The following is a 17,986-nucleotide window of genomic DNA, read 5'->3' as shown; positions in this document are numbered from 1 at the left end:
TCCCACGGTTACTGTGAAATCAACGAGTCAATAATTCGATAATGTCCAGCCCCAACTCAATGATAACCACACTACCTCTAACCCATACTCAACATCATGAGTATTAATGAACTAATCAAACATAGGAATGGAGTTTCTTATTCTAAGTTCATATGCATTATATAGGTAGTGTATATAAGGTGGATCCTAACCAAATGACTAAGCAATCATATGCAAGGAAGTATAGAAATAAGATAAACTCAGTACAAGATTCATATCAACCATATCTAGAATTAAGTAGAAAAAACAACATATGTCTTAACTACAACATGCTGAAATTACACTAGATGTAGAGTGCAGTTTGCGGTTTTTGATGTATTAGTTCAGACCCACCTAGAGTGCAAATCCAACTACGGATCAGGATGAAACTCAGCGGGCACGTGTCTCAGATCCAAAATCACCAAACAAAGCAAAAAAAATCGTAAGTATTCCTATCGGATTGAGCCGAATAATAAATCAAGCTAAATTCCAACAAAACGGCGATACAGTACGAAAAACTGAAATTCAGCTATGCTCACCTCAAATCAGCGGCTCAAACTTAAATACTAGGTTCCTCTCAACCTTAGGAACACCCAGAAATCTTCAAATCGTAGCAACAAAGTCCCAATCGAAAGGAATTTTGAAAATACATCATTGCTGTCCCTGCACTAGGCTGCTGCTACCACTGCACTGTAGCTGAGTTCCGGCAGCTCTTGCGGCTATTCCAGCAAGTCCACGAGGGAAGCAAGGCAATGAGGAAGACCACAACACTCCCAAATGTGTTCCCAAGCCCCTAATCCATCAAAAGAACCCCATAGTTACCACGAAATCACCATGCAAAAGTGATAAAAAACACCACCAAATGCTGATTTTTGGTTGATGGACTCAATGAAAACTGAAATTCACTAAAAACCAACCTTTGATTCAGCTCAAACAAAGTTCCCACTTGCTCTAGATGAAGTAAAGATTCTCCCCAACGAAAAGAAAACCAAGATTCAAGAGAAAAATCCAAAGAAAATCCATCAAAATCTCAGCTTGCTAAAAAAACTGACAGCTTTTACCAAAACTTTAATAATCCGAAAATACCCGGAGATTTGATGAAATGAAGCATTCCCCAAACTCTTAACTTCAAGAACTAGCTATGCGTGCATCTCTCCTATAATTCCAAGCTTCCAAACATCACCAAAATCGAAGGGGAAGTCGAACTCCTCATGCTGCCAGGTTGTTGCTGCTGTGAGAGTGCTCAAATGGTGAGTAGAACAGGAAGAAGGGTAAAGAAAGGAGTAGAATGTGAGGGAGAAGGAAATGAGAGTGGGAGAGAACTAATCTCAGCTAGCACTGCACCCCAAACTCCCCAATTAGGAGGAATTGGAGGTGTAAGTTGAGCCTAAACCCCAACTTAACACATAATAGTATTCCAGTTGAAATCAAAAGTATTTTGAAATTATTTGTGGTACCAATTCCGCGTTCAAAACAATTCTGACTCATCCCAATACTTTCCGATGTGCACCTTAATTCACGGACTGTATCATCCGAAATAATATTCTTAATATTATTATATATATATATATAGTTGAGCTAGAATACTATTGGTAGCAAACCGGCACTTTTGCCACCCATTTGTTTTCGATGATAGAGCCTCCAAATTGATGATCGACACCATTGAACATGATCTATACTATTTGAAGTATTTAGAAATCAAATTTCATACATTTTCGATATTGTTCTCTAATCCATCGAGTGGACACAAAAATGAACGGCTGAAATTGAATATTCTTTAAAAAATGATGCTAGGAGTCTTGTAATCAAGATCAAGAGTATAGATCTTATTTTAAATAGTTTTAAGAATTTTCTAACAAAAATTTAATTGATTTGGATATCTTTACGCCGTTAAACGAAAAAACGCCTCATATCGACCATTAAAACTATAAATTTTGAAACCCTTTGATCATTAGGCAAATGATGTAAAAAAGATTTAAAATTTGATTTCTAAACACTTCAAGTGGTATAGATCATGTTCAACGATGCCGATCGTCGATTTGGAAGCTCCATCATAAAAAACAAATGGGTGGCAAAAGTGCCGGTTTGCTATCGATAATATTCTAGCTCTAGTTAACTATATATATATATATATATATATTTGGAACAGTACATCCCTCCTTTATAAAAAGTTTCGTTCTCGAAACTTAAACCATACCTCAAGAAGACCTCTCAAATAAGTAGGGGTAGGTCTCCAACATCATAGCCTCCGCTTCCTAAGTCGCCTTACGCTCCTCGTGATTACTCCACACCACTTTTACATAGGGAACGACCTGGTTGCACAATTTTTTCACCTCCCGAGTAAGAATTTGCATCGGTCTCTCCACGTATCTCAAAGTCTCACTTAGCTCCAGTGGGATGAAGTCAATCATGTGCAAGGGATCAAAAACATATTTTCTCAAAGCCAAGACATTGAAAACGTCTTGGATACCAGTTAACCGCGACGGTAGAGCAATCCTGTAGGCCACCAGTCCAACCCGCTCCAATACCTCGAAGGGATATTGGGAGATATGTATCTCAGTGTTTGACTTATCAACAAGTGAAGTCCGAGTATCGTGTACCTGCTGGCAAGCTTCAGACCCTTCCGATTCCAGAGTGGGAGTGAGACCAGATCACGACGGATTTTGTCGTCGGATTATCTGGAGCTCAGTGATTTGATGCGTCTGAGCCGACATCTGCAAGTCTGCTTCAACTTGTGGTCTAGATCTGACTTGTCTCAGTTGTATTTAGAGGGAATAGGTTCATGGAGTACCTATTTTGATTGTATCAGATTGAGACTCGAGATTCAACTCGCATTTTTGGAGGAGTCTACCGACTGCCTTAGGTACACAGCTTCATTTCAGTACAATATTTCACCTACAGACCGATGGACAATCAGAGCGGATTATTCAGATTCTTGAAGATATGTTGAGAGTCTGCGTCTTGAAGTTTGGAAAAAGGTGGCATCGGCACTTGAGACTGGCTGAGTTTGCGTACAACAACAGCTATCAAGCGAGCATTTAGATGGTTCCGTTTGAAGCGTTGTATGGACGCAAGTATCGATCACCCCTATATTGGAATGAAGTGGGTGAAAGAAAGATTTTGGTCCAGACATTCTGTTGAAGATAGAAGAAAAGGTCAGAATTGCACGGCACATCTTGAGCAGCTCAGAGTCGGCAGAGGAGCTATGTTGATACTAGGTGACGAGATTTGAAGTTTCAGGTTGGAGACCATGTGTTTTTGAAAGTCTCGTTGTTTAGGAGGATTCGTAGATTTAGAGTTCGTGGAAAGCTAAGTCCGTGTTATATTGGTCCCTTTGAGGTATTGGAGTGGGTTGGACTGGTGGCCTACAGGATTGCTTTACCGTCGCGGTTAACTGGTATCCAAGACGTTTTTCATGTCTTGGCTTTGAGAAAATATGTTTTTGATCCCTTGCACATGATTGACTTCATCCCACTGGAGCTAAGTGAGACTTTGAGATACGTGGAGAGACCGATGCAAATTCTTACTCGGGAGGTGAAAAAATTGTGCAACCAGGTCGTTCCCTATGTAAAAGTGGTGTGGAGTAATCACGAGGAGCGTAAGGCGACTTAGGAAGCGGAGGCTATGATGTTGGAGACCTACCCCTACTTATTTGAGAGGTCTTCTTGAGGTATGGTTTAAGTTTCGAGAACGAAACTTTTTATAAAGGAGGGATGTACTGTTCCAAATTATTATAAATTATAATTTTATGAATAGCTACTATACTATCTATAGTATCGGAGCTCCGGTACTATAGTCTTGTTTTCGATCTTAGGGTGCTCAAATTAACGATCCACACCGTTAAATATGATCTAGGGTTTATGAAGTTCTTAGGAATAAAATTTTAGTTTTTTTCGACATCGTTTACTTAGTAAATAAATTATGTCAAAATGGACGGTGGAAATTGAATAATCTTTAAAATTTGAGTATAGGACTTTTAAATTCAAGATCAAGAATGTTAACCTTAATCTAGATAGTTTAAAGTATTTTCTATCAAAATTTGAAGAAATTTAGATTTTTCTACACCGTTAAACTCCAAACTCGCCATAGTAGCTTTTGAAAATTGACAATTTTGAAATGGTTTGATCATAAAGTAAACTATGTCAAAAAAATATAAAATTTTATTTTTAAAAATTTTAAATATCCTAGATCAGTTGTAACGGTGTGGATCGTTGATTTGAACACTCTAAGATCGAAAACGAGACTATACACCGTATTATAGATAGTATAGGAGACTAGCTCTATATATATAAATATATATATATATATATATAGAGTCCGGCTACTATACTCTTATGAGTACGATCGCCTTCGTACTCATAAGTCGTTTTCGATGATAGAGCTTCCGAATCGACGATCCATACCATTAAACATTTTCTAGAGCATTTAAAACTTCTAGAAATCAAACTTCATAATTTTTCGACATCATTATCTTACGATCAAAAGCTCACAAATTTGACAATTTTTAACGGCCGGTATGGAATACTTGCTAGTTTAACGGTGCAAAAGAATCCGAATAGGTTGAATTTTTGATAGAAAATTCTATTCACTCCCTAGATAAAGATCAATAACTCCAATCTTAAATTGAAGGATCCGATCATTCATTTTTAAGACGTCGTTCGATTTTGACCGTTCATTTTATGCCTGCTTGATGGACATTTGTCACGCCCGGGTATCAGCGGAAGTATACCCGATACATGCACAAACCCGCCATATACCTGCAGTATATAAGGCGTCTACAAGAAAACCATGTTGAAAGGAGGAAAACATCGAAGAATTCTAACCTGATATCAGAGCAAAGTATAAGTCAATAATAAGATTATCAGAAGACAGTAAGTAAATACCCCAAAATCTCAAACATCACAGAAAAACATCAAAACTGAAAACTCTAGTCAAAACCACATATACATCCCAAGTATATATACAATATAAGTACAACGGTAGTCTCTCTATACATGGGGACATCACCCTCGGCCGTAGCCCGAGTAGCAAGGTGATCATCTAGTCACGCTCCAAGCTAGATCTAGCTAGACGAGACTCCCTTGCCACGATCCCTAGTCTCTCCTGTAGGTGGCTTTGTAAAAACAACAATAAAAAGGGCGTGAGAACTATTAAACAATAGTTCCCAGTGGGTAAGCCGCCAGCCTCGGCGAATTACACCACTAGGCTCATAATGTACTATTAGAAATGTAAACAACATTTACTGCATGATAGATAAATCAATGATAATTAATAATGAATATGTATCATACTATCAGACATGTTAATTAAGCCAAAGCAAATAAAGTAGTTACTATGCACATGGACAAATTCTGGGATTGTGTAACTATACATTAAATAAGGTAATCATCGATTACTATCCTTTGGAACTTTAGTTTAATTCATAAGAACCTACACAAGGTAGTCCAGCTTGCGCCGCGCCTAATGGCCCCGTGGTAGTAAACACTCCCCACGGCAATCCATTTCGGCACCCAATCCCGCACGGGCGAGCAATCTGTCGCGTAGGCCAACTCCGGAGTGCCGGCTTGTGGGGAGCGACCCTCACAAGCATGTGCGAATGAGCACAATGGCAAGCAAGCACGATCCATAGTTCAACAGTTCCCAGTCATCATGTCTTAACATGTAAAATTCTTGCTTACGACCTCTAGGTCGGAATCTTAATATAAAGGAAATGCTAGTATTCACTAGTTTCAGCAATTATAGAAAAATATTACAAAAAATACATAAGTCCAAGATCTTGAGAATTTATCAATACAAATGAATGACCTGTCCATATACTAAATGAACCTCTTTATTCTATACTTCATCAAAGTAGGATAAAGTCATATACTAAATGTGCATTGAGTCCAATATCAAGTTCATTACTTATGATTCTAATACATTAGGAAGATTCAGTCAATTCAATGGCAAGTAAGTTATAGTATTCAACACTCTGTAACTAATGCCCATTAGTACTCGCACATACTATCAACATATAGTATCATATAGAACATAGGGGATTTCCACTTGCTCTGGGTAGGTCAAACCCACCTATTAGTTGCCGATTTGTGAAACACACTCTTGTATGCGTAACCTGGAGTCTTCGATCTCCCTAATATCGGGTCAAAGTCAGTTAAAAGCTGAATTTACATGTCAAAGGTAAAACTTCACATAATCCCATGTTAAGGCTAAATTCTCACCTAGGTTTAGTCTAAACTAAACCTTGCTTTAATTCAAGTTGGCCCCCCCCCTTAGATCAGCACAACTTCAGCTTCCAGGTTATACTAACCATCTTCAAATGATCACTCAACCTGCTGGACCACAGCTGTGAATCACTTTACCAAACTACATTGAAACTAGTATCGAATGTCAACTTTCAGCAACTTTTACCTTGTGTCTATGAAGCACGGATACTTCAAATTTCATGCCGTACCCGTATCGGATATGTATCGGATAACGATACGCGCCCGATACGTGCCCGATACGTGTCCGATACGGGAATGAAGTATCGGACATTTTTAAAAAATAAAAAAATATCGGATACGGCTCGGATACGTGAAGGATACGGGGGGATACGGGGGGGACACGGCCAGATTCTTTTTTGATCTAAAATGATCGAAACTTAAAATTTTTTTAAAAAACTCAAGTCCAAACCTATTAGAAAGAAGGAAAAGAGTGAGAAAAACGCCAATCTCTGTTCAATTTGTCATTTCATCTATCTTTTTGCTCTTGAATGGTAGAAGGCGCTCCCTCTCGTTCTATCTTCACACAATATATACTCTCTTTCATCTAATTTGTCAACCTAGCATTAAGCAACAAAGGCTATAGAAAATATGATTTTTTTTACTTCTCTATTACATTGCTACCATATTTTTTTATTACTATTTTAATAATAGAACTAACAAAACAGACATGTATATTGAATGACTAATTATCTAGTTTGTGCAACTACATATCTATTGTTATCATTTGATCAAGTTGGATGACAGTTGGTTTGATACTTTTTGAATTATTATTTTATATGATTGATTATCTTTTTTTATGAACATATGTAAAACAATTATACAAGTTAATGCATATTAGAATATATTCCTTAATATAGTCCAGATATTCTGATTGTTCTCAATATATCATTACATATAATCAACATATATTTAAATATATTTAAAATAATATTTTACTCAAGTATATCCCGCGTATCATATCCTAGAAGTTTTAGGAATTGCCGTATCGCCGTATCCGTATCGTGTCGTATCCGTATCCCCGTATCCGTATCTGTGCAACATAGCCTTGTGTCAGGCTGCAGCTCTAATCTCCTGTTTTGGTTCAAGTGAAGACACTAGATTCACCGTCACAAGCTCCCAAAATTCAGTCGAGAACTATCTAATACCCTGTCGCAAGCCTGCTGCAAATTAGCCTCAAAACAGTCCTGCTATTCTTAGAAAACCATGTATTATAAGCTGAAGTCTTACTTGTTTAAATTCCCCACGGAATATTTCTACTTTGCCGAAGATATAAGTACTCAAATTCAGTCTCAAAACTCATCAACTCCGCTCCAAAGAGTAAGTAAACCTGCTGCGAAGTCAAGTGTTAATACTATTTTACTTTACACCAAACCCTTCAGCTAAGGGGATTACTAAATAATACACCTTCGCAGATTGAATAGTACCTTTCTCTAGCTTCAATTTGAAGCTCCACAGTCCAAGTCTCCTTCCCAAGCTGCAGAATGTTCTTCTCTCTCTCTCTTTACACTGCTAGTAACACCTAAACCCCAATATTACACTAATTCATCATTATGCTTCAAACTAAGGAATAACTACTAGTTTACCTCTCCAAAGCTTCAACCGAGTTACAGCTAGGTTCGAAGCTGCGAAGTGCTCTGCAAGGCTGCTGTTCCTTCCTTCCGTAGCAACTCCAAAGTACTCCCAATCAGCTGAAATCGAATAATGAAAGAAATTCAACTTAAACCATTATTTCCCATGGTAGAGAGAAAAACTCTAGAGAGAGGAGAAGAAAATCTATTCAACCTCTTTCTCAAGGCTCCTGCAACCCTTCTACAGCTGCAGGGGTCGAGCTACCTCTTAAAGATAAGATCAAGAAGCCCAAAAGACCAAAAGATCCCTGCTACCACGCACCTGCTGCTGCTGCTGCTTGCTGTACCGGTACAGCATTATGCTTGTACCGGTACACCAATGCAGAAAATGCCAAATTCGAAATTACAATGCACTTTCTCACTTCCAAGGGTCCAATGACTCTCAAACTTGTCCGAAAACATCTTTATGCTCTTTAAAACACGTAGGATGGTTCCAAGTACCCTTCTCCTTACTTGAACTGCGCGATTTGCTAAAGTTCAATATACTACAACATTATTATGATTTCGAAAAATTACGAAATTTATTTTCTAGAAGTTTGAAATACTCTAGATCATATTTAACGGAGTGGATCGTTGATTCGGAAGCTCCATCATTGAAAACAACTTATGAGTACGAAGGGCCCAATACTCATAAGAGTGTAGTAGCCCTACTCTCTCTCTCTCTCTCTCTCTCTCTCCCTCTCTATATATATATATATATATATAGGGGCATCAACGAGCCGAACATGAGCGAGCTGTGGTCGGCTCGTGTTTGGCTCGTTTCATAAACGAGCCGAGCACGGGCTAGCTCGTTAAAGTATCGAGCTGAATGCGAGCTGGCTTATAAATAAGAATTTAGAAGGATTAGAAAGAATATATATAAGGAATAAATTTATAAGATCTTACCTGTTATACTTTGATCTAATAATTAAAATTTTACATATAAATGAATCATTTTATAATTGAATTGGGCTTTATATTTATATTGGGCAGAAAATCAAATAATAAAAATTTATATTATATACATATATAATTATTAATTTATATAGAAAAATATAAAATATATGTATTCGAGTTGCTATCGAGCCGAACACGAGCGAACTGACCCCAGCTCATGTTCGGCTTGTTTATTAAACTAGCTGAAAATTTCAGCTCGCGCTCGGCTCGTTTACTAAATGAGCGATTTGATCCCGAGCTCATTTCGAGCCGAACACGAGCTGGCTCGCAAATGGCAAGCTGAATTGCCACCCCTAGTTAGCTAGTATCTACGATGTTTTTCATGTCTCGGCTTTGAGAAAATATATTTTTGATCCCTCGCACATAATTGATTTCACTGTACTGGAGCTGAGTGAGACTTTGAGATACGAGGAGAGACCAGTATGAATTTTTGCTTGGGAGGTGAAAGAATTGTGCAACCGAGTCATTCCCTATGTAAAAGTTGTGTGGAGTAATCACGAGGAGCGTGAAGCGACTTGGGAGCCGGAGGCTATGATGTTGGAGACCTATCCCTACTTGTTTGAGAGTTCTTCTTTGAGGTATGGTTTAAGTTTCAAGAACAAAACTTTTTGTAGAAGTGGAGATGCAGTGTTTTGAAAAAAAATATATATTAGAATATTATTTCTTGTAATGATTACAGTCTGTGGATTAAGCGACACATTCGAAAAGTGTTAGGATGAGTCGAAATTGATGTGGACGCGAAATTGGTAAAACAAATAATTCCGAAGTACTATTGATTTTAGCTGGAATATTATAAAGAGTTATGTTGAGGTTTAGGCTCAACTTACACCTCCAACTACTTTTAATTAGGAGTTTAGAGTATAGTGCTAGCTGAGATCATCTCTCTTCCACTCTCATTTCCTTCTTCCTCACATTCTCCTCCTCTCATTGCCTTTCTTCCTCTTCTACTCACCATTGGAGCATTCCCAGAATAGCAGCAGCTTGGCAGCTTGAGGAGTTCGACTTTTCTTTGGATTTTGGTGATGTTTCGAAGTTTAAGATTGTAGGAGAGGTGTATGCACAGCTAGTTAAAGTTCAAAGTTTGTGGAAAGCTTCACTTCATCAAATCTCCAAGTATTTTTGGATTTTTTTCTTTTTAAGTTTTAGTAAAAGTTCCCAGTTTTTGAGCAAGTTGAGATTTTAATGGATTTTCTTTGGATTTTTCTCTTGGAGTTGAGCTTTCATTTGATTGGGGAGAATCTTAACCCAAGTTCCGGTATAACCCGGCGTGTGATAGATTAAGTTGGTATCAGATAAAATTACTTGCAATTTTTTTCTTTTTCCAAATTATAGGATAAGTTTTTTTTCCCTAATAAAAGGGTATGTTTGGTTTATGAGTGGAATGAGAATAGAAAATTGAATTGAATTGTATTGAAATGGGAAATAGAATGACGAATCATCCAAAAATTTTGTTTCATTATTGGAATGGAAATCAAAATGAACAATAGGGACATCTAGTACTTTGAGAGAGGTTTTGGTTAAGGGAGAGGAGAATGATGAGGGGAGAGGATGGGAAGGTTTCTGTGAGAGTAGATTTTAAGTGGTTTACTTTGGAGAGGTATTTCCAGGATTCAAAGCCGGATTGGGCCATTTCTGTTCCAGAGTGGAATGGGAATCGAAATCCTATTCCTATAAAACAAACAACAACTGTCGGAATCAACGAGTCTAAAATAAGGGAAGTAAACAAGCCCTAAAATTATTGTTTCTTTTTTATTATCAAAATCCAAAGTTCATTGTCTTCTTCTTTTGACAAGAAAGTACCAATGCTCTATGTGATGTTGACCTCAAAGAAAAAGATTCAATTTTCGGACAATAGAGAAAGAAATTGATTTACTTTTGAGAATAAAAATAGTAGAGAAGCGAGAAAGAATAGTAAAGAAGAGAGAGAGATGACGATGATTTGAGAGACGACGGTCGGAGACAGAGAGAGAGAGAGAGAAAGAGAGATTGGCCGGGGAGAAGTTGCTTACGAGAGGGTTAAGAGGGATGGCCGGGGCGAGCGCAGAGGTTTTTTCGCCACGAAGTTTTTTATTATTATTTTTTTAATTTTTTATCGTATGATATTGGAGTCAAGCTTTAATCCGGGATCCGAGGCTGGATTGGTTTTTATCCGGATTAGTGGATTCACATTCTGGAGCGGAAATGGAATCGCAATGGGATTACACTATACCAAACGTCTAGAATCGGAATGGATATTCCGATTCTACGGTTAATAAAGAGTGAACCAAACATGACCACAATGTAAACTCATCGCCCCATGCCAAAGTCAGCAGAGCGGTGAACCTAAAAACGAATCTAATAATAATAATAATAATACAATCAAGCAACTATTGAAACCAAACTATAAGAGAAAACCTCATAAGAACTGAACAACTCTACGCTAAAAAGTGCAGATTTCACTACTGTTTCCATCTAATTTCAGCATAAAAAATCATTACATGCAGGTTAACATGTTCTATATTCAGATTTCAGCATTTCAAACGATATTCTAGTGATTCTAAGCTAGAATAAATAACTTTGAACAAACAATAGCATTCATGCTGAAAGTTTAGTAAACATAATGGAAATTCCATCAATTTTGGAAAATTAAACCCGCCTTGTGTGCTAATCCAACCACAGCAAGGATTCAATCACCAACGTATCTTCCTCAGCTTCAAATTCGGCAAGAATTCAAAGGAAAAGACCTCACAAGCAGGCGGGAAGGAGCTAATTTAGTTCAATGGTCAAACTTCATCAATTTCTGAATTCACTTATCCAATGCTGGAATTCATTACAATTCCAAGCTCCTAGTTGACAATTCAAGTGAGAAAGAACAAGGGGAAAAAAGGGGTTCTTTTTTTTCTCTCCAACCAGGGATATGCTGAAATCAAGATTGGAGTCAAGAAAAATTTAACGAAATGCAACTTCAACTTCGGAACTGAATTAACTTAACAATTGGATCACTGTACCTTAAAGTTCAGTTGGGTGCAACCTCAAAACAGCTGGAATTGAAGCAAGGACCAGAAAGAATCCCCCAATTAATTCACTAGAAGAAATCGAAGTCGAAAAATCAAAGAAATCCATCAATTTCCACAAGACATCAAATTTCAGCATACTAACTTCAGCAATTAACTACTAATATACCTGAAATTTAGATGAAGAAAGAAATCCACTAGATCCTCTCCCTCCCTAGAACATCACCAAGAACCCAATTTTGCTGCCAACAATTTAGATTCAAGAATTGGATCAAAAGAACCCTAGAAAATCCAACAATGCTGGAATTTCAGCTCAAACTTCATGTTCACTCAAGTCTCATTCATACATACCTCTCTAACTTCAGCTAGGAAAAGAGTCCAAACTGAGCTCCCCTACTCCCTTATTCTCCCCAAGAATCACAATTTCGAAGTTGAGGTCACCAATCACTCAAATTCAACCCACATTGAGGTTGCCACTGCTGGCAGCACATGCTGCAGTTGCTGGCAGCACCTCCTGCTGCTACTTCTCCTGCTGCAGCTACCAATGGTGTAGGAGAAGAAGCAAAAGAATAAGAAGATGGCTGAAACTCCCCTGCAGCTGCTGCAATTTCCCTGCTGCTGCTGCTTTTGTAGCTTCCTTGCTGCTGCAGTAGCTGGCAGCAATGCTGCTGCTAGCAGCAATGCGCATGAAGTTCAGCTGGGAGAGAGGGAGGACCGGAGGAGGAAAAGAAGAAGAAGACTTAGAAGAAGAGAGGAGAAGAAGATAGGTATAATTCAGTTGATTCGCTAACCTACAAAATCCCCAATTAAGGGTGGTTGGAGGGAGGTGAGTCACACACTAGGTACAACACAACATAAAATATTCCAGCTGAATTTTACTCACATTTCGGGTTCGTTTGTAGCGTCAATTTTATGTCCAAACGATTGCAACTCGTCCCAATATTCTACAAAAGTGTCGACCTGTTACTGATACTGTAGTTGTTCCGACAATTAAATTTTTTAGAAGACTACATCCTCCTCCTTACAAAAAGTTTCATTCTTGAAACTTAACTCGTACCTCACATCAAATCCTCAAATAAAAGCTCACAAATGCTATAGTACACACATGAAAAAAGATAAGCAACTGCTCTACTACTTATGGGACAACCATCAAGTGCCAAATGGCGAGCAGCCTTGCGTTAATGCTGCTTTTGAAATGAGATCCTCCAGAAGAAGGATCCCACATTGCTTCTCAATCATGCAAAGGTCTTCAATCATTAGAGGGTGTTCCAGACTCTGAATTGAAGTCTTAAGGCCCAAATCCTGTTGGATATATTGTTATATAATCCAAATAATATGTTCACATACAAGCCCAATAGGTGAAAGCGTATTAGGGCCCATATCAACTGGAGCCCAATAGCTTACTTATTAATCCTAGGGTTCTCCTAAGCTGGAGGTAACACTGTTGAGCATTCCAAACTTGATGTCTCTTGATGTAATACTTCAAGCACCCTGAAACGCCATCTATTCTCAAAAACCCATAACCTCCAACAATCTTGAAGTATTATGATCGCATGTCGGATCTGAGCGAGTAAGGTGTCTATTTGAAGATCTCGTCAACATGTGAACTCACAGGTATAATTTACTTTCGATTTCGACAGTCGGATTGGCCGGGATCTGAGTTTGAAAGTCAGGCGGCCGAAATCTTTGATTCAAAAACCCAAAAATTATAGCCAATTTCGGAGGGTGAAACCACTTGGGTTCTGTTCTACTCGTCGATACGAACGTTTTGAGTGGTCACTCGTCTCGAACGGAGGTCGGACGACGCAGTTACGGCAATCGAAAGTTTTCAGCAGTTTCCGGCAACGAGGGCAGTTCATCTTAGGGCCCGTTTGCTTTGATGTAAGTGGAGTGATGGAACTCAAGTTCCATCACTTCCGTTATTTGTTTTGGTGTAAGTGAAAAATATAATGTAACTCAAGTTACGTTAGAGCTCCACTTTACCTACTCTCGACTTCCTCCTCTAAAGTGCCGAACTCGACTTCCACCACACTCAACCTCCTCTAAAAAATTAATTAAACAGTAAAACCTAAACTCTACTTCCTTTATAATGGGTTAGAATTACCTTATTTATAATAAATTAGGATTACCTTTAAATAATAATAAAAAATTTAATTATATAATAGGTTAAATTTTATAGTGGTAAATTTACTACTATATTTAGGAGATAATAGGATCCACTTACATCAAAACAAACAACGGAACTCAAAAAACTAATTTTACCAGCACCAAGTTACATCAAAACAAACAGAAGAAGTAATTGAATTTAACTTTCAGACCGTACGGGTTACGTCAAAACAAACAACAAAAAAATAATCACACTTCAGGGAAACTCAAACACCACTACACTTGACTTATGTTGGATCTACAGATTCGTCAATCCAAACTTCCCCTTAAGGTTTTTGGGCACTACGGATCCATTTTTGGGTCTGTTTTTGGCAAATTCCACCTCTACTGAGCAGTTTGATTCAGGTCAGGGGCTTTATTCGACTTTGTGAGCTCTGAGGACTACAAGGTGCACTCTTTCTAACACTTTGCTCTGATTAAATGGCAAAGCGTAGTTCTTATGATATTATAAAGCTGCAATCATTTGATGTCATTGAATTTCATGGTTGGAAATTACATGTTCAATTTGGCATGAAAGAATGTGAAATATTCTACACTATTTTGAGTGATTTTGCATCTACCATTGAAGATGTGGATGAATATCAATGGAACAAGGATGAAGACTTTTGTAGAGATTACTTGTTGAACTCTCTAAATCCTCGTCTAGCTATGACTTACAGTGAGTATAAGACAGCGAAAGAGATATAGGATCACTTGAACGTTCAGTTCCAAAAACAAGAGGGGCTCTCTAAAACTTTTCTAGCGGAGAAATTCTTTGACTTTAAGTTCAATATGAATTCAAGCATCACCTCTCAGTTAATTTAACTTGAGAATATGAGGAACAAGCTGAAAGATGATAAATCTGATATGTCCGATAATCTCTTTGTCGGTCTTGTATTGAGTAAGCTACCTGCTGAATGGAATTCTTTCAAGACTGAAATGCACAGATTGAAAGAACAGATGGGACTGGATGAACTAAAGAGATATTCATATTGAGGATCAAAACAGCACTAGAAAGAGTTTAGAACAAGTAGGACAACAAAAGTCAGTTGCCAACTTAGTTTCACACTTCAATAAACCTCAGAAAAGGTCCAAGTCACCAAAAGGTGAATCTTCTTCACAGTTAGAGGCCAAAAAGACTATCTCCAAAAGGAAGAAGAAGGGAAAGTGCCATAACTGTGGAAAGTGGGGTCACTGGGTAGCAGAGTGTAAACTACCAAAGAAGCCAAAGAATAACAGACCACAAAGTGAGGCTAATATGCTAATTAGTGAATCTGAGCCTCAAGCCTTCATTGGAACGATGAAAATTGGAAAGGCTAGTATTTCTTCTGAGTGGTGGTTGGATAGTGGCACTACTTATCATGCTGCAAATAACAAGAACCTACTCACAGAGGTCACAGAAGTGAAAGACATCGTGGAAAATTGCAATGGTGGTGAGGCAGAAGTGACTCATGCTGGAACTGCAAATTTGGTGCTTTCTTCAGGTAGATTACTAACTCTGAAACATGTTAGAGTAGTATCTTTATTTAAAAGGAATTTGATATCTATGAACTTGATAAAGCTGGTATGTCCTTTTCAACTATGAATGGTAGAGTAAACTTATCTGTTCACTCATGTTATTTCGGTTGTGCATTCATGGTTAATGGTATGTATAGGTTGAGTTTAGATACTGATAGCATAAACCATGTGAGTTCTACTCTGATTGATCCAAAGTTGTTGCACAATAGACTTGGACATGTGAACTACAGGAAAATGCAACATCTAGCTAAAACTCACAACATTCCATTATATACTTCTATTCGATTTGACAAATGTGAAGTGTGTGCACAAGCTAAGATCAGTAGAAAACCTTTTAATTCGGTTTCTAAAAGCACACTTCTTGAGCTAATACATTCTGACCTCTGTGATTTTAGAAATTACGTCACTAGAGGTGGTCGGAAGTATCTGATAACATTCATGGACGATTTTTCTAGATATTGTGGTGTCTATTTGTTGAAATTGAAAGATGAGGCTTTTGAAAAGTTTAAGATTTTCAAGTCTAGAATAGAAAATCAACTCAACTTGAAAATTAAGAGGTTTAGGAGTGATAGAGGAGGAGAATATACAATGACAGGGTTCAAGGTTTTGTGCTTCAGAGGGCATAATACTTGAAACAACTGCTCCTTACCCCAATCAAATGGTGTTGCCGAGCGTAAGAATAGAACGTTAACTGAAATGTTAAATTCTATGTTACTTACAACTGGCATGCCTTCTTCCTATTGTGGAGAAGCAGTTCTAACTGCTAATCACATCCTGAACAGGTTGCCACACTCTAAGTTGTCTATGACATCTTATAAGATATGGCATAAGCGTCCTTGTAGATATGATATTCTTAAGACCTGGGGTTGTGTTGCTTATGTAAGAATACAAAATCCAAAGAGACCTAAGGTGGGACCTAGAACCATTACCTGTGTATATCTAGGTAGTGCAGAAGATAGTGCTGCAGATAGGTTTTTAGATCTATCTACTAACACAGTGATAGAATCTAGAGATGCAGAATTCTTCGAGAATAAGTTTCTCAGAGATCATGGCTTGAATGTTTCTAGATCTATAGATATGATTTCGGAATCTCTTATAGAATCTGAAGCAGGCCCTTCTGACACTAATCCCACACAGCTGGCTGTTGAATCAGTTCCAATTAGAGTATCTACAAGAGAGAGAGTTCCCAAAAGTTTTGGTGAGAACTTTGTTACTTACCATTTAGAGGATGATCCATTTTCTTATCAAGAAGCAATGAGATCTAGGGAATCCCTACTGTGGACAGAAGCCATAGATGATGACATGAGCTCTCTGTTGCAGAACCATACTTGGCAGCTAGTCAATTTGCCAAAAGGGGCTAAGGCTATAGGCTGTAAGTGGGTATTGAAAAAGAAACTGAATAGTGATGGATCAATAGCTAGATACAAAGCACGTTTAGTAGCTAAAGGCTATGTAACACACTGGACCTGTGCAAATTGCGAGGTTCGAATGCTTTATATGGATTCCGAGCTTTTCCACACTTGGTGGAAGGTCGTAGACTGTATTCCTACCTAAAAATTCGATTTCTGAAATTTGGCTAAGTCCTGAGAGTTTTTACTCTCGGGGATCGGTCCCTGGTGGGGGAGACCGGTTCCCCCCGAAACAGTGTTGCGGCGGGACTTGAGGCAACCGGTCCCTGGCAGGGAAAGACTAGTTCCCGAGAGCGTGTTTTGCGGGAGGGTCCTGAAGGACCGGTCCCAGCTGGGAGAGACCGGTCCCTCTAGGCGAAAATTGCCCAGTTCGGGCTGATGCACAGATTGGATTGTTGAGGGACCTAAATAGATTTTGTTACATGAGAGGGCTTTTAGAGCCATTTCCCTTCTCTTTCCTTCACTTCTTACTCTCTCACTCTCTCACACCTCTAGAAAGAGAAGAAGAAGAAGAAGAGAAAGAAGAAGGAGAAGAGGAAGAGCTTGCTTGAGGGAGCTTGGAGCATCAACCCTTTATCTCTTTCTTCACCATTGGAGGCTTGGAGTTTGGACTTGGAGCTTTGTGGAGGATCAAACTCCCATCCTTGAGGGTTTTGAGCTTAGTTTGGAGCATCCTAGAGGTATGTGGCTAGTTTCTCTCCTCTAGATCCTAGTTTTGGAGCTTTTTACTAGATGAAACCCTAGATTTGGATTTTAGGGTTTATTTTGGGGATTTTCGATTTGAGGGCTTTGAGACCTAATTGATGAGTTTAGAATCTTGGTTTAGGTTGGATTGGAAAGGTTCTAACTCCCATTTGGAGATAGAGAGAGCTTCCTTCACACTTGGTGAGTTTTTCTCCACTTTAGCTTGAGATGGTTAATGATCAACCTTATGGTTGTTCGTAAGGTTCGTTTAACTCTTGTTCCTACATCTTTAGGTTGCTAGGAGACTAGTGGACACCTTCGTTGGAGCAAACGAAGGAGCGCAAAAGTTGTGGTGGGTTTGACTTCATGAAATCGGGGCGAAATGGCCCCTA

At 38.4% G+C, this 17,986-nt stretch overlaps 1 long non-coding RNA gene across 3 annotated transcripts in view; it reads left to right on the top strand.

Moving 5' to 3' along the window:
* LOC109709957 overlaps positions 1-17,986 on the top strand; it is a 31,297-nt gene that overhangs the window by 2,166 nt on the left and 11,145 nt on the right. The window contains exon 3 of one of the 3 annotated variants that reach the window (XR_002216247.1): positions 15,375-15,462. The exons of the other annotated variants lie outside the window; for them this stretch is intronic. This is a non-coding gene — a long non-coding RNA (uncharacterized LOC109709957). Of the gene's footprint in view, positions 1-15,374; positions 15,463-17,986 lie in introns of those variants that run through there. 3 annotated transcript variants of the gene reach the window in all.

Source organism: Ananas comosus, linkage group 5 (assembly GCF_001540865.1).
Source record: "Ananas comosus cultivar F153 linkage group 5, ASM154086v1, whole genome shotgun sequence".
NCBI lineage: Eukaryota > Viridiplantae > Streptophyta > Magnoliopsida > Poales > Bromeliaceae > Ananas > Ananas comosus.
This window is presented reverse-complemented; position numbering and strand designations above follow the sequence as displayed.